The following is a 27,909-nucleotide window of genomic DNA, read 5'->3' as shown; positions in this document are numbered from 1 at the left end:
TGGAGCATGAGCAGGGGTCCACCACCCTCCCCCAGCATCTTCGGAAGGAGGCCTGCGCTCCTTCCAGGGAGGAGGCTGCGCGCCCCAGCTCCAGGTGAAATACCAGCTTCTGCTGGCTCCCTTCTGAGCGTCTAGCTCCATCCACTGGTGCCCTGGCCCCTTAGGATGCCCCAAGTCGCCAGCATCCCGCCAGGATGCGGCCCCCCTCCGCCCCCAGCTGCCGCAGGAACTGGGGCCTTTAAGGCAGCACGCGGGGGTCTCGGTTGCACCCACACTTCAGCCTCGGAGGCAGGTGCCTTTCTCCCACAGGCCCCCGGATGGCGTTTCCTCCCGGGACCACCAAAACCATCCCCACCCAGCCCCCCAACCCCCCCCCCCCTCGCTGCGGGAAAGGAGAGACGAGGCTCCTCCGAACAATCCCGAATGTGTCACCATAGGGGGGCATTCTGTTCTGGCCCCTGCCCCGCTTCCTACAGAGCACATCGCTTGCTCACCCCTCAATCCGACCTCCCGAGACCTGCGGGATCCAGCACCCGGGGACCCTCCGGCGCCACCTTCCCAATTCGCGGGGGCGCGCGCCCCGTGCCCTGGGAGTAGAGACGGGTCCCTATGGGACGCTACGGGGCTCTCCGGCCGCAGTGCGCTCCCAGCCCTCCCGGCACCGCGAGGGGCGCGAGGTCGCGGGGCCACCCCACCCCCTAAGGGCAGTAGGGATCGGTCGCCCGGAGCACAGACCCCAGACTTTGGGGGAGGGGGGTCAGACTGTCGCGCAGGAAGGGAGCAGCGACGGGAGGGGGCTTCATTTTGGGGCCGGGAGGTTGGCCCCGCGCCGCCCAGGCCCGCTCAGGGTCCGTGGAGGACCCGGCTTGCAGATTACGGAGCTGGAGGAGGGGGGGTCTGCAGTCCCCGAGGGGCGCAGATTCCCGCACCTGGGGAGGGACAGGGGCGGCGGGGCGGCCCTTACCTGCTCCCGGCTGGGCCTCGCCGCGGGGCTGCGGGCTGCTGGGGGGCCGGGGCAGACTCCGCCGGGAGGGCGCGCAGCGGCGAGTCCGCGCCCCGCGCCGCCGGGGGATGGGAGCGTGTGCGCCCAGGCGCGCGCGTCGACCCCGGGTCCCCGCGTCCGCGTGAGAGCCGGCCGCCCGTGGCCGTGGGTCCCAGCCCGGCGGCGTGCGTGTGCGTGTGCGCACGCAGGGCCCGCGCTCGCCCAAAGCCGCCGCTGCCCGTCGCCGCCCGCGGCCCGCGCTCCGCGCCCCGCGCCCGCCCTCCCGCGCCGCCGCGCCGCCCGGCCGAGTCTGCCCCGCGGGAGAGGCGCCGCCTCCTCCAGGCGCGCGGGGGGGAGGCCGCAGACCACCGCCTCCCCGCGCTCTCCACCGGCGCGGGGCTGGGGTGCAGGCCAATGGGCGCCCGGGGGAGGGGTCAGGCCGGCAGCGGGGGTTGGGGGAGCGGGACCCCGCCTGCTGCCCTGGCCGGCTTGGAGGCAGACGCCCGCGAGAGCTGCGGGGCGGGCCTGGGCGGCGGGGGTGCGGGGCTGAGCGCTCCCCCTCCGTCGCCGGGCTTCCGCGGCTCGGAGCGGGGCCTCCCCTAGGGCTCACCGCCTTCCTTTCCACCAGCCCCAAGACGCGCCTTCGCCCTCCCACAGCCTCACGGCTCTGTGTCTCCCGGAGCCTGTTCCTCCGCCTCCAGGAAGCCTTCCTTACCCTGCAAGTCGTAGGCTCTCCGGGGGTCTGTGCCCCCCAAAGCCCTGGCAAGATCAGCTGTCTTCGCGGTGCCTGCCTGGATGTCTTCAGATGTGCTCTCCTTCCTGGAGGATGCTGGGCGGGGGCGCACAGGGGAGCCCACAGCAGCTTAAAAGGATACTGCTCTGGAGCCAGACTGCCTGACTCCAGGCCCCAGGGCCAGGGCTAGCTCTGTAAGCTGGGGCAGGTGGCTTGACCTCTCTGAGCCCCAGGTTCTTCATCAGTCTTCACACACTCCATAGGAGGTCTTCACTGATTTTCTTTATTCGTTGAAGAATAAATTACTCTTGCGGCTGTTTTTGTGACCCTACTGAACCTCCTCCTAGTACAGATGGGTAAACTGAGGCTTAATAAGGAAAACTAGACAGGTGAAGGTCATGGAGCCAGTGGGTGGTGGAGCCAACTCTGAGAGCCAGCGCCCAAGGTATTTACCTCTGCCCATCCCAGCCTGCCATCCCTGCGCTCACTTCCTGGTCACTGCCCCACATGTCAGCATCCCAAGGGCTCCCCCACACCCCCATTCATCTTTCTGCAACCAGGCCCTGTCCTTCCCCATTTACATCAGTTATTGTGCAGCCTCCCTGTGGGCCCAAGCCTTGGGTGGAAGCCTCAAGGAAGAGGAGGGATGAGAGACAGGAGCCTTTCCTTGAGTATTCCAGTCCAACCAAGGAAGAGTCCATAATGGAAACTTAAAGGAAGTATCCGAGGCCCCAGAAAGTTGCGAGGAGTTCCCCGAGTCTGCACAGCAAGTCTATGGTTTCTTTTCACTGCATAGTGAACGCTGGCCCCGCTGGTACCACCCCACTGTTGGTCACCATGACTCTCATTCCTTTCAGTCCAGGAAAGCTTCCTGGAGGAGGAGAACATCAGTCCTCCGTATCAAAAAAGAGTGAAACGCTTCTGGAAAGAAGAGGGCCTGGTGCTGTGCTAGAGTCAGACAAACAGACAGACCAGATTTCCCTCTGGACCTGGCTTGTTGCGCTAACCCCTGGGAGCCTGCTTCTGGTATTTGGACAACCCTGGCATTGTGAGGATCAGATGAGATGCTGAGTGTGAAGGTGCTCTGTAAACTCTGAAAGGTAGTCAGAGGGAAGGAAAGGCTGCCAGGAGCCTCAGCATCAGGAGGGAAACGTGGGTGAGGAACGCTGGGGGCCCAGGAGTGTAAGGCAGGGTGGAGATCAGTCTTCTACTGCAGGCCAGTTCACCCTGGGAAAGTCGATGGTCAGGCCCCAGATGAGGTCCCCTTGGTTCTGAGGTTTACATTCAGTTCCAGATTTATTCCCTTTTGTGTACTCTGGGTTCTCCAGGTCCCACAATAGGTCCTGGATCCCTTGCACTCTGTTCTACGTCATGGTGTGGGCAGTGAGCAGACTGGCATGGGCACACCTTCCTCTCTGCCTGGGCAGTAGCCAGCCACGGTAGGAGCCCAGCCATGCCCTGCTCTCAGCTTTCCCGTCACCGCTTCTCCCTTTGCTTCAAGGCCCTGGATGGAGGGTGAGCTCCTAGCTGACCACGTGTAGGGGGCAGTCAGGGCTCCAGGTTCCACTGTGCAATTTGTACCCCACTCAAAGGGACTTAGCCAAGGGGCGAGTGGGGCTAGAAGTGCAGCTTCTGCTCTGCCCACTGCCCAGTCCTGGCCTGGCACACGGAATCCACCCAAAAGGGGCAGTGCTTCTTGTCAGTCCTGGAGGAGGCACCTCTCTAGCCTTCCCGAGGTGCTGTGTCGGCTGGCAGTCCTTACAGATGGATCGCATCTGGGCCCCACCTCATAGTATCAGCCTACCATCGGGGGAGATGAAGAAATGAACATCGGATTAGAGGCCCAGGGGTCTGTCTAGTCCCGTTCTCTGTGAATGAAGTGCCTAAGCACGGAGGGGCCACAGAACCAGCCCAAGGACGTACAAGTAACTTTATCAGATTGGAGACTGAAGCCCACGTCCTAGTGCCCACCTTGCATTGTTTGCCCTGGTGGGCTGCCCCCATTGTGCTGGAAAAAGTCCAACTCTGGACTTTCTTGTTCTGGACTGTTTTCTGCCAGTCCAGGCTTATGGGCTAATGGCCATGGTCCTTCCAAACAACCTTGGTTCTCCTTGAGCAAGAGACACTCCAGCCAATCCTGTTCCCCAGACCGGGCCTCTCCAAGCACAGAGCCAGCATCTCCCTCTTTTTCCAAGCCCGCCCACCCATGCTCAGCCTGCCTGCCTGTCTTCAGGACAACTAGAGGCCGAGGGGCCGACCTTGGGAATGGTCTCCTCCCAGGAGACCCCTTGGGTTGCCTTCTCCCCCCTAGGGAGGGAGGCTGGGTGTATCCTCAACAGCTTTTCCCTTCCCTGAGGTGCTCACTGCCTCAGCTCCCTTCCACAGCCAACCAGCCAGCCAGGCGGGCAGCAGCTAAAAAATACAGGTTTTAATTCAATTTTCTGAGACGTGGCTGAGGGAGATAGATGCCAGGCCGCCCTAGCCAGCATTCATCTCTCCTGAACAGCAGTTTCCAGTGAGGCCCAGGCCCCCACTCCATCCCGCCCAGCTTTTACCCTGCTCAGGCAGGAGAGCAGTCCCTTCCAGGACACCTAAGCATCTATTGTAAAGAGCTGGTGTTTGCTGAGTGCTCACCTTGTCTTGGGCCAGTGCTTCAGAAGCCTGCTGGTGCTATGGAATCCCTAGGGAGCTTTAAAAATACCTCCCCACCCAAGATCGTTAGACAATCAGTCCGCGGTGAGGCCTGAGCAAAAGTTTTTTTTAAAAAGCTCCCCAGGGGATTGTAATGTGCAGCCAAAGTTCAGAACCATGGCGGTAGGCCCTCTGCCTGCTGCTTTGCCTGTGAGCATCCCGTCGAGGCACATGTGTGCCCAGAACCCGGTAGAGGAGTGCCCAGATACCGTCCCCCAGGCCCTGGGCAGCCATAGGCAGCCTATTCCATTGTCCCCAGGAGCTATATGAATGCTGGTGTTTTCTACAGGCTCCAGGGCATGAAAAGGCGGGGAGTAACAGCCCTGTGTGCATTAGCCTATGCAATTCACATCTGGGGAGTATCATGGACCTTGAATGCTGGACTGTGGAGCTTGTGTTTCTTTCCACATAGGAGCAAAATGCTGATCCTGGGTAGCTTCTCCCTCAAACCAGTGGGAGCCATAGACCTAAATTGTGCAGCTCTGAGGCAGGTTTTATTCAGAAGGCCCCCTGGGTCCCTTCCTGCATCAGATGTCAGGGATGCTCCGAGGAGCCCCAGGTGCCTTAGCCAAGGTCCACCGGAAGGTCTGGAAAACCAACAGGGCAGAATCAGGGAGGCTTTGGAATGCTGAGCCCCCTGAAGGTGTGTAAGCACATTGCCCCATAAAAGTCCCCTCTCCCTCAGATCCACAAGCCTCGGGGACATTCCAGGTGGCAGAGCCTGGGCTCCCCTGGGACAGCACCCGTTCCTGAAGCGGGTACTGCAGGCCAGATGTTTGGATCTCCCTGCCCTCTTATCCAGGAGGCAGCATCCTCATCAGATGAGCCACTGCCATCTAGATCCTTGTCAGTTACCCATGGACACTGCACCCCGAATCCTGGGAATGCTCTGAGAAACCAAGGCAATGACGTCAGGCTGTCTAGATCCGTGATTCCAGGAGCTCTAAAAATCCTTGCAGCTGCCTCCCCGACCCGAAGCCTAGAGTATAGGAGGAAGGGAGGCCCATCTTCACAAATGCCTGAGAGAACCTCAGAGCTGAGCAGTCCTTAGTCTTCCTGTCCCACCCCCACAGGGTGTGACAATAGGTGAGGATGACCAAGGGGAGGGCTGTGCAGAGTAGGGGAGGGGGGATCAGGGGACCAGGGGTTCGAAACCCTAAATTCTAAGTGCTGACTTAACTGGGTAGCACCCCATTTCACAGATGAAGCAAACGAGGCTCAGAGAACAGAAATGATTGGCTCAAAGCCAGCAGGCTGATTATGGCAGAGCTGGGGCCACATACCAGGTCTCTGGACTTTCAGTCCTGTGCTCTGCTCTCTGCCCTGGATCGCGATAACTCTTAGAAGGAAAGGTATACTTCCAGGGAGCTGGAAAGAGTGGGTACATTGGGAGTAGGGTGGCAAAGCTTGGAGTAAAATGAAAAACACGTGACAAGAGCCAAATGCCCTCAGTCTCCTTGCCCATGTGCACAAATACCCAATGCAGTCTTATGTCCAGATCAGCACACACCTGAATATGCATACTTTCTGCTGTTTGTGAGTATACTCTGCACACCTACACACATGCACTTCTATCTGATACCTATGCCTGGAGGTTCATTCACAAAGGGTCTAAGCACGCACACACTCGCACACACACGCACGCGCATGCACAGGGCACCATTCACAGCTCTGCAGTGCAAAACTACATCTCCATCAAGATGGAGGTGTTTTCTCTCCTGCAGAATTGCAGGCAGGCAGTGGGCCTCTGTGGAGGCAAAGCTTCATCACTGTCAGGAGGTTTTCATCAGACAGTGACACTTCCCATTCAGCCTGCACAGTCCCCGCTGCAGGGACTCCACTGCTCACCCAGGGGAGCTGGATGCCCTGCAGGGGCCCCGGTTGAAGGAGAAAGCATTATTCTATTCTCATCTCCAATTCTTTTCTATCCACGGGGCTTTCTTGTCTTGTCCGCCCAACCCCCCATCTTCCGCACACTCTGGACTCGGTGCTCAATGTTCTGTGGAAAGGAACACGCCCCACCCCCCACTCCCCCACTCCCCCGGGCATCCTACAAACAGGCCACATCCTGTGTGTTCAAGAGCCACATTTTACACACCTTGCCCTCTGATGGTTACAGCTTGATCACTGCCTTCGATCTGCCCCCAGCTCCTGTTGGGGTGGGTGCCTGCACCCCCTTGGCCTGCCCTCCCCTCCCCCTTGCAGGTCTCACAGCCAAGGCTGGGTCTCATGTACTGGTGCTTCAGTTTCCTGACTTGGCTGCCTTGGAAATAACAGTGCACCCGCCCCAAGTCCTGGCTGTAACTCAGTGGCACAGCCAGCACGGAGGTGTGGAAATTACAGATAATTCGTGTGGGAGGAGGCAGCGAGTGTGAGGCATGGCCACAGCCGTTCCCATCAAAGCAGCTCAGGATAATAGCGGGCCTATAACAGGCGGAGTCCTGACTCGGAGTCGTGAAGATGATGCTGATAATTACATTAAAAGTAGGGCAAATATAATGTTCTTTGACAACCAACTTTGGGGGCAGGTTGGCAGCTGATGACACGATCCTTTGCCACCATGGGTGAGATCATTGTCTGTAAGGAAGTAACCCGGGGGTGGGGTGAGGTGGGGTGGGGGCTCCAGGCCCTGAGCAGGGGCTGGGAAGATAGCTGGAGGTGGTGGAATGGGGTTGACCGGAGGCCTTGCACACTTTTGCTCAGGGGCAGGGTTTGTATATCAGGTTTCTATTGCTGTGTAACAAGTTACCACCAATTTAGCAGCTTAAAACAAGACACAGGGATTATCTCACAGTTTCCCTAGTGCAAGAGTGCGGGGGGTAGAGGGGTCACAAGACTGACATCAAAGTGTCAGCTGGGTCTGGGGTCTCATCTGAGGCTCAGAGTCTTCCTCCAAGGCTGTTTCAGAGTCTGTCCATCGTGGTCCTGGGCTGGGCCCTCAGCTCTCCACCACAGGGCAGCTCCCTCTTCCAGGCCATCGGAGAGACTGCTGCCTCTCTTTGACTTCTGGACCCCCTTTTAATAACTCAAGTTTGACAAAATTAGGGACTTTAATCACACCTGCAAAGCCCCTTCCCCTTGGCCACATAACTGGTCTAACCAGGAAAGTAAAAACCCATTCTATGTATAGGTCCTGGCCACGTTCAAGGAGAGGGCCTTGTATGGGCTTGTGCACCACAGGGCAGGAACCTTGGGCCTTACAGTTCTGTCCACCACAGTCCCTATCACCTGGAGACTGGAAGGTGAGGGATGGGATGGGGGCAACCAAGTAACCAAAGCTCCCTGAGGTCGGAGCCTGTGTCGGTCTTGTTCCATCCCCAGTGCTTGGCATGAAGCTCAGAAAATACTGATTGGTTGAATAAGTGAGTCACCAACTCCGACCTCCATTGTGCAGGTGGGGAAACCAAGGCCCGGAGAGAGGAAAGAAATGTGTCAAGTCATCCAAGGCAACAGGTGACAGAGTTCAAACAATGATAACACTACCATTTACTGAGCACTGACTATATGCCAGGCACCTTGTTAGGTTCTTTTACTGGCTCCTTGAATCTTTATAAAGCTGTGCGATTAAGGATTGCAATTATCTCAGATTTACAGATGGAGAAACCAAGTCTCGGAGGTGAAGTAACTTGTCTGAAGATGCTGCTGGCACAATCGCAGCCGGGACTCAGGCGCACTTGGCTGGATCCCAATATCCCTGCAGCTCTCCTTCTCTGCTGTGTCGCCTGTATCTGCAGGCAGGACAGACTGGGAGCGGCATCTGGAGGCCCGGTGTGCCGGATGGTCAAGAATGCCTGGCCGCCGCTCTCCCTTCCGTCCCAAGGCGATGAAGTCATCACTCTGTTTCACACTGGGCCTGACAAGGGGGGAGGTGTCTCTTATTACTCATAATTAGCCAGCCCGATTAGTCCTGTCACCAAGAGATTGTCTCTTTTAGCTCTTTCCTTTGTGGTCTGAGGACACTTCTCTGAAAAGGAGGGGAGCCGTCTGCATGACCAGGGAGGAGAGGAGAGGACACAAGGGAATCTGACCTGACTAGAGAAGGGGTCTTTTCTGACCACAGAGACAAGCATCTCTCTAAGCCGGCCCTTCCCAGCAGGTCCCCAAGGGAAACCTTTTTCCAGGAAACCCCAGAGCACAGAGAACAGGGGTCCTCGCTGTTGGAAGATGGGATCTGGCTCACTCCCCAGGGAAGCATTCTTCCCAGATATGCATACACATCACCCCCCCTCACCTTCTGGAAGTCTCCGGTCAAATGTCCCTGCCCGCCCTGGGAAACAGGCCCCTCCCAATATCACTGTCCCCCTCCTTACCTTACATCACAACACAGTGGTTCAACATAGATTTTGGAGCCAGGATGCTGGGTTCAAATCCTGGCTCTGCCACTAGGACAAGTTATTTAACCTTCTGTGCCTCACCTAGAAAGTGGGACTAAATAACAGCATCTGCTTTTCAACATTATTATAAAACATAAATCAGTTAATATATGTAAAGCCTTAGGACAGTGTTAAACACCAGGTAAGTACAATAAAGTATGGATTAGTCCTTGGTTCCATCTTTTTCTTTAACACACCCCTCACTATCTGACACATAGCATTTGTCTGTCTGTTTCATTTTTGTCTCCCTTACGGGAATGGAAGCTGCTTGGAGACAGGTTCTTTCTTTGTTGTGGCTCCATCTCCAGCACCCAGAGGGGCAGGGCAGCGTTTGCTGGATCCATGAGTGGATCCCAATGGCAGTTCCATCTCCCTCTGCACCTCTCAGGAGCTCTAACTTAAAGAAAATAAAAATGAAGCTGCTGTGCTCCCTTCACCTTCTAACTTCTGTCACCCTGATTCAAGACCAGGGACTGTTTCTGGAATGACAGGCCCCTCTGGAATCCAGTAACCAAATTCTAGAACTCAATTAAATGGTCTGAGACCTGTGTCAGAGAACCCTGGAATCCTAGAATATTCATGCATTCCTAGAATGAACTCTGGGACTTGGAGAATTCCAGAATAGGACTCTGGAATCTCAGAATGTAATCTCGGGATTGCTGATAGGACCTGGGAATCTTGGAAAGGGGGCCAGAATTTCCAAAGGGACTCTTGAAATCGGGTCATTGGGAGAATCTGTGAGACCAGCTGGCGGGGTTCACTGGCTTCCAGCGATAAAAACACAAGTGGAGTCAGTGCTCACAGGGGAGAGGCAGGGAGAGGGGCCAGGCCATGGTGGGAAAGAGCTCCCAGCGAGGGTTGCTAGGTGCTGGACTGGCCAAGACAATGAGGCTGCTGGGTAGGTAGAGCCAAGGGCTGCATCCCAATCAGGAGACTCGGAGGCAGGGAGGAAGGGGCTTGGGGCAGCATGCAGGCAGGGCGGGCATGGCCAGCCCTAATCCCATTACAGCTAGCCACCCAGCTGCCAGGGCTGGCTGGGCACCAGGCCTGGCAGTGGCCTCTCCTCCAATCGCAGCCTCAGGCTGCAGAGGGCTTTGAATTCAGAAGGTCATTCATCTTGCTCTGAAGTCCATAGCCCAGAGCAGGCTGTGTCTTGAGCCCCAGGGAACTAAGGGCTAAGAGGAGGGTGGTGGCAAGGGGCCTAGGGGATGGAGGAATCTCTCAAGGAAGCGGACTGGCCCAGGGTAAAACGGGGGTACGTGGTAAGATATTTTGGATATAAAACAGATTAGTGGACACCTGACACTACTCCTACCCTGAGAACGGACTCAGCCCCAGCCAGCGCTTTGGCTGGACACTGAACCCTGACCTTGACTCAAATTAGCCTCCAATCCCAGTCTCAGAGGAAACCCCTGCTCCAGCCACAGATTGACCTCTAACCTCTAACCCTAACCCACGACCAAGCCCTGATCCCAGCTACAAATTCCTCCAAATAATGCTTAATGAGCCCATGGAACTCTGCAAATAGGATTCGCATCAAAGAATCCAAAAGACCACTAGGATTCCTGGTAAAACAGAGCCGCTTGAGACCTGCGGGCTTCTGGAAACTCACAGCTGCAAAGACCTGGGCTGAGCTCCATCTCAGAGCCCACACCAAGCTGACTTTCCCTCCCCCTGGCGGAGGGTCTTCCGTCCAGGAGCAGCTCTGCTCCACCCCGAGCTCCTTCCAGTATGAGACAGAGAGCCTGGGAGGAGGGCAGAGGGCCCAGGTGAGCCAGCCCAGGGTCCAGGTGCCGGCTGTGGCGAGAGAGCTGGGTGAGCGACCGCACAGGCGGCCTGGCGGTGTTGGAGGTGGAGGTGGCCGTGGGGATGCTGACCCGCACGATTCTGACACTCGGAGATGGCGATACCAATGAATCCCCATAAGCCTGGAGGTGGCCACATGCCCCATGTGGGTCTCCCCACTTTTCCTGTCTTCCCTCAACCGCACTTCTTTCCTCCTCTGCCACCACTGTGGCTTCCCCTTGGCTGGATTTAGTCTTGGAAAAGGTCATCGTTTTTCCTTAACGAGCCCGAAGCTTTTAGAGGAGGAACTCTGGAACCATCCAAAGAGCAAATCAGTCTGGGAGTCTGTGTGCTCCCCCCTTTCCTTCTAGCATGTCCAAGGCTCAGGGGCAGCGGCCTTCCCACCAACACGCTGCCCCCTCAGGCACCTGACACGTCGGGCACACACACTGCTCACTCCTCGAAGGCCAAGGGAGTCCTGTCTGGAAAGGACGGTGGACCCACAGGCCTCTCAGAGCTGCCGTCACCTGGAGAGAGGAGGGAGACACCACCGCTCATGTTCCGGGTGCTGAGCCAGCCACCACGGGGCGGTGTGGCCAGCCTCACGTGGCCCATATGACCACAGGATGGAGGGTCACGGGAAAAGACCCTCCACCCCCTCGGCATCTTGTTCAGTGCCTCACCAAAATCATTTCCTTTGGCCAGAAGCAGGAATACGTAGTGCAGAGAGCTCTTGTCTGACGGTGAGAGACCCGCATTCTATCTGGGGCACAACACCGCTTCTCACCGATATTCCTGCCTGGTAGCCCCCCACCCATTTCTCAAGGGGGGTGGCTGTGGGCATTTTGGTGAGGATACTTCTTTATTCCAGGCTGCTCTTTACCATGCAAAGCATTTAGCATCCTTAGTTCGGTCCCCATTTCTGTGTGCCAGTGGCACTGCCCAGTTGCTCTGACGTTAAAAGCACTCGCACGCATTTCCAACCCTGCCAGTTCTCCACCCCCGTGGGAACTATGTGGAGAGACTGTCTCTCACGCAGGACTTGCAAAGGGAATGGCATCAAATCTTTCTATCCAGCACCATCCACCACCCACCTCTGGGCTGTATGGGAGAAGGTAAGGGGTTGACATGAAAACAAATCAGGATACATTTGTGGGGAGCTGGTAATAATACCAAGGGAAGGCAGGCAATTAAAAAAAGGGGGGGGCACTTCCCCTGACCTCAGTCAAGGGAGAGGAACTTGAAGAGACTCACGTGGAGAGCTTGGCAATTCTCCCTAAAATTGGGTGACACGGAGACTGACAGCTGACAGCACAGAGACATGTCCCAGCATGAGGTGTAGGAAGAACTAGACCAAGAGATTAGCGCTATTCATGGAGATTGCAGAGCCCATGCAGGGTTGCAAGCAAGGGATGTTAAACAGAGTCACGTAGGCAGGAGGACGGTTGATTTAGAGCCCTGGGCACTGTTAGTCAAGGCTGCTAAAGTTGTGGCACAAGGATAAAGCTCTACGAACGTTTGTTACATAAATTATACCTGAAAGGGGCCTTAAGCACCATCGATCCACCTCTCCACCCCCTTACCCCGGCCCCTTTTTGCAGACTAAGCAGCGGAGTCACTGAGAGCAGCAGTAACCTGCTGGGACTAGAAGGAGTGGCCTAGTTCCCTCTTGTCCCTGCGGGGGCCTGTTCCCTTCACACACTGCGACGAGTGGGCCTTGCCAGCTTCTCCTGGCAGGACACACTGCTGTCAACAAACCCACTCTAGGTGTGAGCCTCGGACAATGGCCTGCAAGCTCCCCCCTGCAAGGACACCTGGTGACCCCGTGGCCAGGTGGCCTGCCTCGCGGCCGGGGAGGCCCGAGCTGCAGATGGCGGAATCTCAGACGGGCCCTCCTTGTTAGTATCACCCCCACTGGCCCGCCCCCGGGGGTGTGAACCAGGACCAGGGGAGCCAGCCACTCGGCAGAAGCCCAAGCAATCGGATTGCAGAAATCTATGAAAAAGAATGGATTTTCTTACTGCGCTCAGAGTCTTTAATTTCCTGTGTTTGCCCCCAAAGGGCTTTTTCATCGACAAAGCACTTTGTTCTGTGGGCAGTGAGGTTGGAGAGAAGCTGCTGATGGAGAGATTAGCGATCGGTGACGCGCAGGGGCTGGTGACTGGGTTGACAGCTCCGAGGAAGCCTGGGAGAGCCAAACCAGCCTGGGTTAGGGGGCAGGAGGAGGGCAACCCAGCCACGACGGGGCAGGCTGAGAACAGAAGCCAGGTCGGCTGCAGCCAGGAGGCAGGTGTGGGCGAGCAAATTGCCAAACCAGAAACAAGTGTTCCTGAGAATAGATTTCTGGAGACAGGCCTTTCAAATCAGCTGGGAGACACAGGGATGGAGGGGTGGAGGCCAGCCAGAAGCTTCTAGAGCCAGAGGCAGGGACCCCAGGAGCTCAGATCAGAGCCTCTGCCCATCCCTCCCTGTGGGTCCTGAACTCGAAAGCTTGTCAGGGCCCTGAGCCGAATCGGTGGCTGCGGCAAGGAGGAGAAACGTCTCCCCTGGGTGAAGGGAGCAGGAGTAGCTTGGGGAAGACAGGTTTACGAGAGGGTGCAGCGGCAAAAAGCATTTTCTGCCTTCAGCCACAGGAGGGATGCGTGTGAGGGGGTCTGCTCAGGTTAGCTACAAGGAACTGCAGGCTCATGTTCCGACAGTTGGGATGGCAGTTAGACGTAAGGAAGGACTTTCTGGCTACCAGATGAAGTGAGCGGTGAGTTCTCCTGCTGTCTTGCTCTGAGTGGCTGGAGGCTCGCAGGCTCTGAGCCTGGAAACTGACCACACCCTCCTCTTAGGTTCCTTCTTCTCTTGCCTGGTTCTCCTCGTGCCCCACTGGCTTCTCTCTCTCGGCCTCCCTTTCTGGTTCCTTCTCTGAGGCTCCCCCCAAGTGTCCGTGTGGTCCAGGCTCCTTCCCAAGCAACCTCCTCTCCAACATCGGCACCCTCTGTAGGCGATCGCTTCACCCCCCACCCCCGCCCGTGGCTTTAATTCCGTCCATCTGCTGCTGACCCCAAAATGTCTACCTCCAAACACCTTTCTGCCTACCTAGCTGCCTTTTTGTTGTTGTTAATTTTCTTTTGTTAATCCTTACGCAAGCATATTTTTTGCATTGATTTTTAGAGAGAGTGGAAGGGGGGGAGAAAGAGAGAGAGAGAGAAACATCACTGTGAGAGAGACACATCAATTGGTTGCCTCCCGCATGCGCCAGGACCAGGGCTGCAGATCGCACCATGCCCTTGGCCGGGAATGGAACCCGAGACCCTTCAATGTACCGGCTGACACTCTAACCACCAACCCACAGTGGCCAAGGCCCTAGTTGCCTTCTTTATGTCTCCAGTTGGATGTCTGCAATCATCTCAAACTTAACAAGACCAACACAGAGCTCTGAACTTCCCAGCCTCCCTCCACCTCCCACTTCCCCATCTCAGCAAACGGCATCACCCTCCTCCTGCTGCTCAGAGCCAACCCTCGTGAGCATTCTAGATCCCTTCCCTTCCCCCCTACTTCCCCCAGTCCACTCCATCGGCGAGTCCTGGAGCTCCGGAATCATCCCTCCTCTGTCTGACCGCATCTTCGCCCTCCCCCAGTGGTCATCCTCATGCAACATGGTTAAGCACCCAGATTCTGGAGCCAGCTCTACACTTACTCCCTGTGTGGCCTTGGGCAAGTTACTTAACCTCTCTGGGCCACAGCTTCTAAACATGTAGAGTGAAGATGATAACAATATCTCCTTTATGAAGTGGTTGTGAAAATTAAATTAAATGATCTATTTTTTAAAAGAACAGTGCTTGGCACACAGGAAGCAGTTTAATCAATATTATCACTGTGTAACTCAGCACCAGCCAGTAGAAACGTAATGTGAGCCACAAATGGAAGCGATATATGTAATTCAAAATTTCCTAGTAGCTGCATTTAAAAACTAAAAAGAACCAAGTGGAATTAATTTTTCTAATGATACCTTTTGTTTAACCCAATATAGCTAAAATATCATTTTAACGTAACGAATATTTTACGTTATTTGTATTGCACTAAATTTGAAACCCGGTGTGTGTTGTACACTCACAGCACCTCTCAACAGACTAGTCACATCACAATGCTCACAGGCCTCATGTGGCCAGGGGCTGTGGTGTTGGCCAGTGCAGGTCTCAGTAGTCTCGATGCTTCCATTCTTCTACAGCAGTTTCTCAACCTCTGCACCACTGACATTTTGAGCAAGTGGTGGAGAAAGGATTTGAACCCAGAGTATATTTAGAAAGCGCTACATGTGAGTACAGTGACCCTGGGTTATTCAAAATCAACAGCAGCCCTGGAGGACACCGGTGCTTGGATCAGGGTTTCACAACCTCAGCACTGTTGACATTTTGGGCCAGATAATTCTTTGTCGTGGGAGCCATCCTGTGTCTCATTTAGCAGCATCCTTGACCTCTACTCACCAGACGCCAGTAGCACTCCCACCCCTATCCCCATCAGACATTGCCAAATATCCTGGAGGTGAGAATCACTCTACTTGGGTCTCTTGTGTTTAAATTCCTCTAATGGCTTCTCAGTGCACTGAGGATAAAGACCAGACTCCCCACTGTGGTTGGCAGAGTCCTGAGACCAGGCCCCTGTCTGCTGAAAGCATCTCCTCTCTCCTTGGCTCCCACTCTAACCCACCCCACCATTCTTTTAACATTGTTTCTTTTTTAAAATTTTTTTAGAAAAATTTTTCCTTTATTGCTTTTGAGAGAGAGAGAAAAGAGGAAGAGAGAGAAGAGAGATTTCTGTATTCATTGTTTGATTCCTACATGTGTCCAGACCCACAACCTTGGCCTATCAGGAGGATGCTCCAACCAACTGAGCTACCCAGCCAGGGCAACATTGCTTCTGTAGGTGATGACTTGTAAATTCACATGTAGCTACTGATAAACAGCCTGATTTTCTTAAATGATTCTAGGAGCTAACCTTTGAGGAAGCAAACTCCAGCCTTCAGGCATTTTGGCTCCAGGAGATTTGCTCACCTTCGAGGAAAGCCATAGCACTCTCAACTAAGAACCCACAATCCCCTCTGGTTTCATTTGTTCTACCTTCCCTCCTCCTTGCACTGAGAGGTTAAGACAGCCTTTGTGACTAGAGTTCCACATCCTCTCAAGCTACCGGCTCTTGAATAAACCTGCTTTCCTTCCATTTCCAATTTTTGCTCAGCAGGCTGCTTCAGGTGCAATTCGGGTTCGGCCCCCACAGAGATGGTAAAGGCCAGAAATCCATGCACTGCAGAGCCATGTCTGCCCAGAAAGGGTGACTTTTTCTAATTTTCACAACAGGGGCCAGAGGGGCTGACAATATCCTTGCCTATCTGGCTGCCTGGTGCTGCCAGGTGCCCAGTCCCAATGGAACTCCCCATTGAAACAGTGGTCCCTTCTGGTGCCTCTGGCCTTGCTGGGCCTCGTGAGACCCAGCTTGGATGGGAAATGGCTGGATCTTTGCTCTAGACCTGGGAATCTGCTGGAGGTGGGACACACCTCCTTACCCCAACCTCACCTTGTGGGTGCTGGGAAATCTCCCCCACTCCCCTCACCCTCACCCTCAGCTATCCAGATGCAGAAGCAGCAGTCCCCAGGACTCTCTCTCTCCTCTCTTCACATCTCCCTTGGGTCCCACCTCCCAGGACCAGCTCCAGCTTCCACATCTCTCAGGACCTATGTGGAATGGTGGCCTTAACACAAGAGTGACTGTAACCAACGAAAGAACTGCCCAGCTACCAGAACCTTCACATCCTGGCAGTGGCCAGGGGATAGGCTAACAGCAAAGCCAGCTGGGAGAAGGACCCTCACCAGTGGCATGGAGTAAAGAGCAGAAGGTGGCTTCTGGATCTTGGAGCAAATGGTTCTGGAAACCCTGTTTAATAAATGTTCAGTGTCCTGTTAGGACTGTTGGGACAGCTCTCTGAAGACTGCTCAGGGCCCATCCCACAGGCCTCTGACATCCTGGCTCTTGTCTCAGACCATTAAAGTCTGGAAGCCTAGAGATTATCCCCCACCCTTCCATACATGGGGAAACTGAGGACTAGAACCGTGAGATTCCAAATAGAGTGTTCTGGAAAGAAAGGGTCACTGAGAGGGCAGTGCTAGGAGGATGAGGTGTAGGGAGGGCAGCCAGGGACTCTGAGCGACTTTCCCAGGCCCCCTGGTCCCAGCCCTCCCCCTTCCTGACCCCACTCAGGCTTTGTCTGATTGCTCCCTGTGACAGCTGGGGGGGCTGGGCCTCGCCCCGGCTCCTGCCATCAGCCATCTCTGTGTGGCACTAAAGATGTGTTCGGAGCCAGGCCCCGGCAGCGAGCTTGGCAGGCAGCTCAGCGTTGCCTGGGAGACCACAGAGGAGGAAAGCTGCTCCACACAGCTACAAGGCTACCCAGGGACAAGCAGCGGGTGGTCCCAGAGGTGCCTCTCTGGGGGGGCTACAGCCTCAATATACTTTGCTGGGGTCTCCCACACACCCATGAGGCAGACAGAAAAATTGAGGTGCCAAAGCATGGAGAGGCTCACTCTAGTCACACTGAGGGTCAGTGGCCAGGAACAGAGAACACAGCCCTGGGCTCTGCCCATCTCCTGGAGCTGCAGCCCAGGAACACACAGCCAGGGGGCATGTTGTTATCTGAGGCCAGCTCCCCACTCTGCCCCTCTGGAAAGACCTCAGGCTCTGCTAAAGGCCAAAAACTCCCAGCTCTGGCCCGGGATGAGCAAACACCGAGGAATGGAAGCTGGGCTCTGTGCTGGGCCCATGGGGAGCCAAAGCAGGGGGGGGGCTCAGAGCCGGGAAGTCCACCCCTTTCCTCCACACAGGAGGAAAGCCAAGTGTGTGGGCTTGGGTGAGGGGAGAGTGTAAGCTCCTCAGAAAGGCTGTCTGGCCTGGTTCCCTCCTCAAAGCTGGAGAAGCAGGGGTGGGGCCTCCCTCAGACCTGCAGAGACCCACAGCGGGGGGCCTGGATGGAAGGTTTGTTCTCAAGGTGCACATGGGTGTTTTGCTGCACGTGATTCTAAAATAAACACTCCCTTTTTTAAAAAATAAATAAATAAATGAGCCATTTCAATACTCAATATTGTGGGGGCTGGTGGGGGTGGGCTATCAGCAAGGAATGGGGAAGGCATGGAAGTCGAGTCAGAGAAGGGGAGGGACAGGGGACAAGCCCGTCCTGGGGGAGATCTGGAGATAACCAGGGCAGCTCCAAGCACAGATCTAGACGAGTCTCTTCTCACCCAGGAGGGGGACGGCTGGAGCTTTTCAGCACTGACATTCAGGCATGAATTAAATGGGGACACAGCCAGGTGGCTCTCCGGTTCACACAACTGAGTGAAATTGCCCCACAGCCCTCTCCTCCATGTGGCAAACGGAAATCCCCACCTGCTGGAGGTTGTCAGTTGTCTCCCAGGCAGTGTCAGCACCGTGGAGCTGCCTGCAGCCCCGGGGCCTCCCACCCCCAGCCCCCGCCTGCTGCCTGAGCTGTCAGCCGACTCCCCAACAGGCTGATTATCCCCATCTAGGGAAAACAAAACCTGTCAGCAGCTGCCTGGGAACAGGCCTGTCTTTTTGTGAAAAGGAATCCAGGAACACTCCCAGCTCTGATCTGCAATAGGAAGTGAGTAAGCACCCACGGCTTTCTCCTGACGCAAGGCAGCAGGCTTCCACCAACATCACCTCCTCCGAGAAGCCTTACAGGCCTAGGCTGACCCTGCCCAGGCCCACTGCAGGCTTCACTGAGCCCTCCCAGGCTCTGCAGTGAGTTTTTAGTCAATATTCTCCTGTGCAGCCCCAGAATTTGGCCTGTATTTCAAAAGTGGATGCTTGGCCCTGGCCAGTGTGGATCAGTGGTTAGAGCATCTTTGGGAAGGGAACCAACATTCTCTGAACGCTTGCTTCTTCCACTGTGCCAGGTAAAGTGATAGCATTTCCCACACTGATCTGATCTAACACTCACAGCATCACGAAGTGTTTGGTGTCAAGCTCCCCACTTTACAGATACAAAAACTGAGGCTCAGAGAAGATATAGGTCCTCAGTGGCAGAGCAACGATCTGAATCCCAAGCCTCTTGCTTCCTGAGCCAGGGCTCTTTCTTCACCATTGGAACAGGGTTCCAAAGACCAAGCCTCAGGAAAGGAGCACTGTTCCTGGGCTGGCCGCCACACAGGCGTCACCATCGGCTAACTGTTAAGGGGCCTATGCCTAACGCCAGGTGCACTGCTAAGTGTTTTGCCAGAACTGATGCGTGATAAATTTCACAGCAACTCTTTGATATTCGTGCTTTTAGAATCTCCACATTGCAGATGAGGAAACCAAGTCACAGAGAGGTTAGGAAACTTGCCTAAGATCACAGCTAGCAAGTGGCAGAGTCTATATCCTTAATAACATTCAGGCTGGAAACAGAAACTGCATTAGCCAGAATGATGCCCTGGGGAGAGCTCCCATCCCCCCCACCATTTGGCAAAGTGCAGGGCGCCGGCTCTCCTGTCCAGCCTGCCCGCAGCTCCTGAGGGGGCACCCAGAGTTCACCACACTCTTTCCCTGACTCCCCACCCCTGCTGTGAGTTCATCAAGGGCAGGGACCAGATTCACCCTCTTTTATTTCCTCTCTGGGGAGCAGAGACCAGCACCGAACAAAAAGGGAGCATAATGCACTTGCATTTACGTTTTACACATGCATTTACGTTTTACACATGCATTTACGTTTTACACATGCATTTACGTTTTACTCTGCTTCCAAGTAGATGGAAGGTGGCTCTGAATATTGGGATGCGGAATTAGGACAATACAATTAATTCTTTCAGGCAGAGCTGCTGGGGTCCAGCAGCGGTCTGGGAGATGGAGTTCTCTGGGGCAGCTGTGAGGCCCCAGGAACCTGGGTTCACGTCCCTGGCTTTGCCACAACCAGTATCGTGTAAGTAGCTCCTCCCTCTGGAGTCTCAGCGTAAAACAGGTAGGTGAGTGTATCACGCAGAGATTGAAGCCAATCGCTGATTTTGCTAACTGCCGGAGCCCTCGGGGTTAATCAGGGACACTACAGTGGCTGTTGTGGGTGGGCCAGGAGGCTGGGGGTCAGTAGGTGGGCCCAGCGCCCATCCCCACCACAAGCAGAGTGACTACTCTCCTGTATCTCAGTCACTGAGCTTCTGCTAGAAATGTTTGGAAAACTACACCGGAGAAGACGTTCCCTAAAGTCCTTACACTATAAAGCCGGCTCCCCCTCGCCTTGCTGCAGGGCCCTCTGCCCACACCAAGCCTCTGTTCTGGGCACAGCCCCGTGTTCCCAGAGGGATGTTTGAGCCCAGGGGTGACACCCTGGTGCCCCTTAGCAAGGGGGATACAGTTCAGGGGCTCGCACCTAGCGGAGGTTGAAACAGCAGAAGCTGGGACCCTTTTCTCCCTAGACTGGAGCTCGCCCTGGGGCTTGTGCACTGCTCAGGGAGCCATGGATTTCTGGGGCCACCCTCACCCCTTCTCAGCTCAGTTACACAGTCCCCAGGCTGCAGGCAAGTTCGAGGACACTGTCTCCTCAAGACATCACCTCGGACATGGGCAGGAAGGCGGGTGGCCCAGATAAGCTCCTGTCCACCTTCGGGGACTGGATGTTCCAGCCACCGCGGCTTCGGGGATGACTCAGCACCGCCCAGAGGGCCGGTGCTCCCAGGTGCTGGCTCCTCTCAGCCATCGGCATGGCTGTGGTGCTGACTTGGATCACGGTGGCACCGTGGGTGGCACAGAGCCATCCGCTCTCCCAGCCAGTGTCCCTGTGACAAACTTGCTGGTATACTTTGTCACCTTAAAGCCTGAGCCTCCCCCATGGCCTTGCCCTCAGCCTCCTTGACCCCACTCACCGCCACTCCTGCTCTGCCTCCCCTTCAATGATGGTGGCCCCGACCCTCTTCTCACTCTTAGCAGAACCTCTTAGGCAGCACTTATGCCGCCTTTTTACTTTACAGCTGGGAACAATTAGGACAAAGAGAGGTTACCCAAGGTCTTTAACAAGGTCACACAGTAAGGAAGTGGTCCAGGTATAAGGCATCTGACACAAATCAAGTTTCTTGGGATGGTCTGCTCAATTTGGAACCCCTGTGGTTGGGTGGGGGGCTGGGGAGGGGCATTGCTGCCTGTGGTTGGGTGGGGGGCTGGGGAGGGGCATTGCTGCCTGTGGTTGGGTGGGGGGCTGGGGAGGGGCATTGCTACCTGTGGTTGGGTGGGGGGCTGGGGAGGGGCATTGCTACCTGTGGTTGGGTGGGGGTCGGGGAGGGGCATTGCTACTGGTGGTCTCCCTCCCCAGACCACCAGGGTAGTACCCACGTGGGTACTGCAGGGGAGGAGCTGGCCTTACCCACCTGCCAGGCTCAGAGAGTACAAGGCCAGCTGGAAAAAAAACAGTCGTGCTCTGGCAGTGGCTCAGTTGGCTGGAGCATCACCCTGTGTACCAAAAGACGACAGGTTCGACCCCCGGTCAGGGCACATGCTTGGGCTGTGGGTTCAGTCCCTGGCTGAGGCATGTACGAGAGGCAGCCCATCGATGTTTCTCTCTCACATTGATGTTCCTCTCTCTCTCTCTCTTCCTCTCTCTGAAATCAATAAAAATAAATAAAAAATTATGTAACATTTAAAAAAAAAATCACACCCAGACACAAAGAAGTTTTGATAAAAGAACAGAGAACAAAAATGAGCTCTGGGAAATTAAAATAAAAAGAGTGATACATTTAAAAATCAATCAAAGGCCCGGCTAGCGTGGTTCAGCAGTTGAGCTTCAATCTATGATCCTGGAGGTAAGGGTTCGATTCCCGGTCAGGGCACATGCCCAGGTTGTGGGCTCGATCCCTCGTAGGGGGTATGCAGGAGGCAGCCGACCAATGTTTCACTCTCACATTGATGTTTCTCTCTCTCTTCCTTCCTCTCTCTTTAGAAATCAATAAAAAAATATTACATTAGAATATTAATTCTCTTGATGACGGAGTCTGGGTGCCTCTTAAATTTTGCACCCAGGCCAGCACCTCCCTCTCCCTGCCCCTAGTTCTGGCCCTGCAAATGGCATTCTTGCCCGACCCCCTTGCCTGGGCCTGCAGCTTGGGACACACGTAATCCTTGCTCCAAGCCTCCGACGCAGAGGGGGCTGCCCGCGGCGCCGGCCTGCCCGGGGGGGTGGGCTGCAGGCAGGGCAGTCTTGGTTTCTGGAGACCTTCCCGGGAAGACCCAGCACAGCCCTTCCTGGCTCCCTCTGCTCCCGGGGCAGCCTCAACATGAGCAATGGCTGTACTGCCCTATGTGGGCTGGGAAACTCCTGTGGAGGGAAAACCCGCATCCCTGCAAACTCCTCTTTCTGGAAAAGCCATGCAAACAGTCCGGGCACAGAACCCTTCAGCTTCCTGAGAGAGGAAGCTTAATGCCTGCTCCCGGCTTGACCAGCTAATGCTCTTGTGTTCCACACTGGGCTCAGGGACCTTTGAGATCCAGTGTGGCTGATGTTGCGTGATAGTAATTATCACTCACCACGCACCAGATGTTATGCTGGGCTTCAGGCAGATCTCTCAGTGCACTCTCATGCCACCTCATGAGGCAGATACCATTTTCACCTGTGTTGTACAGATGAGGAAACTGATGCCCAGAGAGGTCAAATGACTTGCTGGAGGTCACACAGCTGGCAGAGGGTGGAGCTGGAATTGGCACTCTGTCACCCTGGCCCCCATATTTGGAAGCATTCCGTCATTCAGACTCTACAAGAAGTGTCTAGAGTTCAGATGGGAGTCAGGCCCACTTGTCTTTGATCTGTAACCTCCTGACCACGGCGAGGTCCCACCCTCCCACCCCTCCCACCCACCCCTATTCCCTCCTTCCTGGCCCTCTCCTTCCAGAGCATCTTGGTCCCCAATTAGTCAGAGCTGCAGGAGGCCTGCCAGGGAAGAAATTAGAGTCACGCATCAGCTATTCTTTACTTACCACCTGACGACTAAGGAGGATCTATCTTCTGCACAATTAAATGAAAAGAGTTTTAATATCGGCAGGCAAAGGACTCGAGCGTCGATGGAGAATTAGGTTAGAGCCGGCAATTGGATTAGCACTGAGCTGCAAGTCAAATGAGGACTCGGACACGGCTGGGTCATCTTTCTCCCTGTGACAGACCCTTGGTGGGTGGGGAGGCTGGGCTGCTGGGACTGGCCTGACCCCCAACGCTGAGGACCAAAGACTAGGAGGGGCAATCCTCTGTGAAGAGAAAGCCCTGGGCCAGGGGTGGTAGATGAACAGAAACAGGGGTCCTCCCAGCCAGGCAGCCACCCCCACCACTGAGAGTAAGAGCTTATCGGCCTCTCATTCATTTCCCCTCTGTCCTGCCATCATCTCCCTTCCCTAGAGCTGCTGCAGCCAACCCCCCACCTGCCTCTTCCGCCCACTTCTAACCCAACCTGTAAACCTGCACACACCAGTCTCCCCAAGCCAGCCTCCTGCCCTGAAGCTGAGCACAGCAAAGACGCCAGTCAAATAGTTGTCCTTTCCTTGTTTTCTTCCAATTTTTCACTGAGTTCTTGTCTTTAAACTTAACCATGTGGCCTGGCTGGCATGGCTCAGTGGTTGAATATCAGCCCATGAAACAGATCACAGTTTGATTCCCGGTCAGGGCACATGCCCGAGTTGTGGGCTCAATCCCCAGTCTGGGGCGTGCAGGAGGCAGCTGGTCAGTGACTCTCTCTCATCATCGATGTTCCTATCTCTCCCTCTATCTCCCTTCCTTTCTCTGAAATCAATAAAAATTTTAAAAAATCAATAAATTTTTAAAAAAATTTATCCATGTGAATTGCACGAATGCACTCTAGCTTTGCTAGGTGACCGTTTGGGGGCAAATTCCTGCGTTGCCTATAAAGAGACGGCATGTGCATGTCACTCACTTGGTTTCTGGCGCTCTCTGCCTTTCCCATGCACCACAGCTGCCCTGACAGAGCAAACACAGATCCATGGCTGGAAAGAAGGCAAGTTCTTCCTATCAGCTCCCTGGAGGTGGGCATCACATCTCCCATTCCAAACAGAGCCCCGAGAGTCAGGCAGTCCAGCCCTGCCTCGTGAAAACATGCCAGCCAGTCCATTTGTGCAGACATCCAGAACCAAAGATGCAGCAGCCAACGGGGTCTCCTCTGGTTGAGGCCCTCCCCTATCCCTGACAGCAAGTGCTTCCTTCCTCTCCCCTAAGTCTCTCTGGGAGGAGTCCAAGCATGCTGGCATCATCTCAGGAGAAGACAGGAATCAGCTGACGATCACCAGAGAACGCCAGCCATCTTCCCCCAAACTCGCAAATCCAACAGCCAGAGTGTGAACTAGGGGTCCCGGGTTGGTATCTGCATCATAGAGGGTAAAACTAAGGCCCCAAGCCCTGGCCAGTGTGGCTCAGTGATTAGAGCATTGGCCCGTGGAATGCAGGGTAGTGGGTTCGATTCCTGGTCAAGGGCACATACCTGGGTTGCAGGTTTGATCCCTGGCCCTTGTCAGGGCGTGTGTGGGAGGCAAACAAGCGATGTGTCTCTTTCACATTGATGTTTCTCTCCCCCCCCCTTTCTCCTTTCCACTCTCTCTAAAAATCAACGGAAAAAATATCTTTGGGTTAGGATTAACAAAACAAAACAAAAGAAAATCCCTGAGGCCCCAGGAAGTAAATCGACAACCAGCAAATTAGATATGGGATGAGACTGTCCTGAAATTCCCTGATTCCAAGATCAGCAGGTGGAGAGTACACCTGCTATTGTCCGTCGGCCCACACTGTGCCCAGTCCTGTGCTGAGCTGTGCTTGGCAGTGTCAAGAACAGTGCGGGGTCTGAGACTTTGCCCTATTTATGAGCTCACAAGTTAGCCTGCTACTGAAGATACAGGACTTCTGCCTGGGTCAGAGAAAAAGGACTTTGCTACTCAGGGCAGAAGCAGTAACCAAAGTTTCATGTTGATTAACTCTGGTTCTCTCATGCCACCCATAAAGGCAGTGCAAGGGGCCATAATGGGTGGGCCACTCAGTGGGTTATGTTATAGGAAAGGAACACTGAGCTTGAGAGAGTCCTCACTTTTCTATTAAGTGGAAGGAAATTTCCTCTCTGCATGGTGACAGATGTTGCCTCATCTCTCAAGGTTGCTCATGGCAAGCATGACCTTGAGGAATAGCCCAGGTGAAGAGTGATCAGGGTCTTGCATTTTTGGCATACCCAGGAGGAAGGTTCTGGAATGCCCAAGGTCCATCACAAACTGTCTCTCTCAACAGGGGGAAGATATAGGAGGAGGGGCTGGCATTGTTCCTGCCCTGAGCTTACTCCAGATGACCATACTCAGGGGGGCTGCCTTGTACATGCACAGGGGACATCTCCTTGGAGTCCCACCTTTTCATCACAGAAGCAACATCATGAGTCAGGGCTGGGTTCCCGGGTATCCCACAGTAAAAGCAAGTAGGCGAAAAGAATCGTCAAATGAGGTCTGAGTAAGACCATCTGAAAATACTGGAGAAATAGATCTAAATACATGCAAAATCCCAGACTAAAACTGGACTCCTATTACTTCATGAGTGTATCAGTTAGGATGAGCTAGGCTAGGCTGCAGTAACAAAAACTCCTCCAAACCTCAGTGGTGGAAAATCACGCAGGAATTTTTCTTATTCATGCTACATGGCCGTTGTGGCTCGTGGGGGCTCTGCTTCAGGCTCCAGGCCGGTCAGACTGATGGTCAGCCACTATCTGGAACTTTGCCAGGAACCAAGGCTGAAGGAAAAGAATGGATGGGGGAGCCTGTGCTGGCTCTTAAAGGTTCTGCCAGATGTGACCCCCATCATGTCCGCTTACATCCGTCACCCAGGGTAAGCCATATGGCCATAACTCACTTTAGGTGGCTGGAAAGGAAGAAAGCCAGAGAACGTGCACCCTAGGCCACCCCATCGAGGATCTGCGCTCTCACTACTCTACAGAGAAATCAGAACAGGGAGTCAAGCCTGGGGCATCATGAGTGTGCTTGATGAAAAATAAACAAAGCAAAGTTCCAATCAGCACACTCCTGTCCCGGCTCTGCATCAACAGTGGGTCATGGATACACACATTTTTTAAGTTGTCCCAAAATATTTAAGATACTCGTGTCCCAAAGTTGCTGATTCTCTACTTTAACTGACCATTTCAGTTACTCAACGATAGTCTTGTATCTTCCTTAAACTAAATACTCCCTGGACCCCAGGGGATAGTTAAGTAGCTCTTTACTGAAGAATTCGAATAAATAAATAAACTTACTCCAAACTGGGGGCAGACTTTGGAGGGGAGCCCAGGTGGCCACTCTCTTACACCCTAATCTTTCCCTTCTCTTCAAGTCTCTTCGCCTGACAGCACTGCTCTTCCTCTTATCAGATGAGTAACCTTTGCCAAGTCATGTAAGCTCTTTGTGCCTCGGTTTTCTCACACATAAAATGGGGGTGCCGGCAGTGTCTACCCCATAGGGTTTTATGAGGACTAGTTAAGATGACACATGCAACATACTTAGAACATACAGCCTAATGTCTAATTATAGCCTAATATCTAATAACTAATGTCTGAGATAGAAAAGCATTTGCAGTTTTTATCATTGGTCCATGGACACACACCCTGCTCCCAAGATTAGGAAGTTTCCTGACCCCACTCCCTCCTGGGGTCATGTAAGTGATGCCACCTTAGGCGTTTGCTAGGTATCTGTGATGTCCTCTTGTACATTTTCTGCTGCCCCCAGGTGGGGAGAAGGCACTTCTACCCCTTCCGTGTCCATGAGGAAGTCAGTGGGCGCCTCTGGCTGCTCTTTCTGTCCAAGCAGCGCTGTGTCTGGTTTTCTCCCTCACCCCTAAAAGCAAGTACAACTCCCACTGAGAACTGAGTTCCTGTCTAGTCTCTCTGGAGAGTATCAGCTTCTCCAGCTGCCCCAGTTTTGACCCTAATCCCTGGGAAATAACAGGCCAGGTGTGTGACCCGAAGGGTGGATTTGTCTCTTTCTTGGCGGAGCATCTGGACAACTGGGTTTCCATGGGAACTGACAGTGTTGATGCTTTCGGAGGCACCCTGTCCAGAGAGCTTCCCACCTGTCCTAGCTGCTGGGCTGCTCTCACGAATATCACAGACCCTGCGGCTTAAAGAGCAGGCATTTCCTTTCTCGCAGTTCTGGCGGCTGAAGTCCTGGATCAAGGTATCAGCAGGGTGGGTTTCTTCTGAGGCTTCTTTCCTTGGCTTGTGGATGGCGGTCATCAGTCTGTCTTTGCGTGGTCCTCCTTCTACACCTGTCTGTGTTCAAATTATCTTTATAGGACACCAGTCAGATTGGATTAGGGCCCCACCCCAATGACCTTACTTTACCTTAATCACCTCTTGAAAGGCCCTATCTCCAAATACAGAAACTGGGGGTCAGGACCTCACCATATGAATTTGGAGGGCCAATTAGGTCCATAACCCCTCCCATCCTCAAGTCTCAGCCCCAACAGCAGGGTGGAGGCACGTTTTGACCCATCTCAGTCTGTGCTATGAGTTGCCTGCTCTGTTATCGCCACTCAACCATCTCCTCCATTGCCCCCAACTATTTCACTCTTCCCTGCTCCAGCCCACACTCACCTTCCCACCTCTAATCTCCCACCTGGTTCCCCAACTGTCCCTGGAGAGCAAGCTCCCATGGGCTCAGCCAGCACCCCTGCCCCTGCCCCTCAGCCTGGGGTTCCTTCAGGAGAGCCAACATCCCCACTGCGCCCCATAGAGACCCCAGGATGTGCACAGGATGGACTTGGGCTCCTCTGAGAGGCCAGAGCTGCAGACAGGAAGAGAAGAGAAGGGTCTCGTGGGGAGGCTGGGGAAGCGCCAGGCCCCCCTGGCTCTGGCAGTGACATTGGGATTTGGGAGCAGGAAGAGGCCTGTGGAATCTGCTTTTCCTCCCGGCCCCACCCCTGGCCCCAGTGAGCCCTGGCCCAGGCTTCCTCCGTGGGAGATGACGGCTACCAGATGTTCCAGATGCTCCCAGGGGCTCCTCGGCCTCCAAGTGCAGCAGAGGGTCAAAGGGCAGCCTTGTCATTTCCTGGCAGAGGAACCTGGGCTAACCACGGGCCTACGGTTTGTAAAGTTTCCGTGTGCCTCATCGCACTTCTGTTTTGAATACTTTTTCTGTGTGTGTCTCTTTATTGCCCTGATTGTCTGCCCTTCTCATTGTCGGTCTTGCAGCTGCACACGGCTCGGTAATGGAGAGGGAGAGGCTACACCAGAGCCCATGCAAGTCTTGTTCTGCTCTGATATTTACGTGTCTATACCCCGGGTGCCTGGAACAAGTATCTGGTACACAGGAGA

The 27,909-nt window shown here is 54.6% G+C and overlaps 1 protein-coding gene across 3 annotated transcripts in view; it reads right to left on the bottom strand.

The window, feature by feature from the left end:
* Positions 1 to 1,176, bottom strand: part of ADCYAP1R1 (ADCYAP receptor type I) — a 40,837-nt gene extending 39,661 nt beyond the window's left edge. For all 3 annotated transcript variants that reach the window (XM_081147564.1, XM_081147565.1, XM_081147566.1), the window contains exon 1: positions 965 to 1,176. The gene's annotated coding sequence lies outside the window, so the exon portion shown is untranslated. The remainder of the gene's footprint in view (positions 1 to 964) is intronic.
* Positions 1,177 to 27,909: the final 26,733 nt, after the last annotated feature.

The sequence above is a fragment of the Miniopterus schreibersii genome, assembly GCF_964146895.1.
Source record: "Miniopterus schreibersii genome assembly, chromosome: 9".
Lineage (NCBI taxonomy): Eukaryota > Metazoa > Chordata > Mammalia > Chiroptera > Miniopteridae > Miniopterus > Miniopterus schreibersii.
This window is presented reverse-complemented; position numbering and strand designations above follow the sequence as displayed.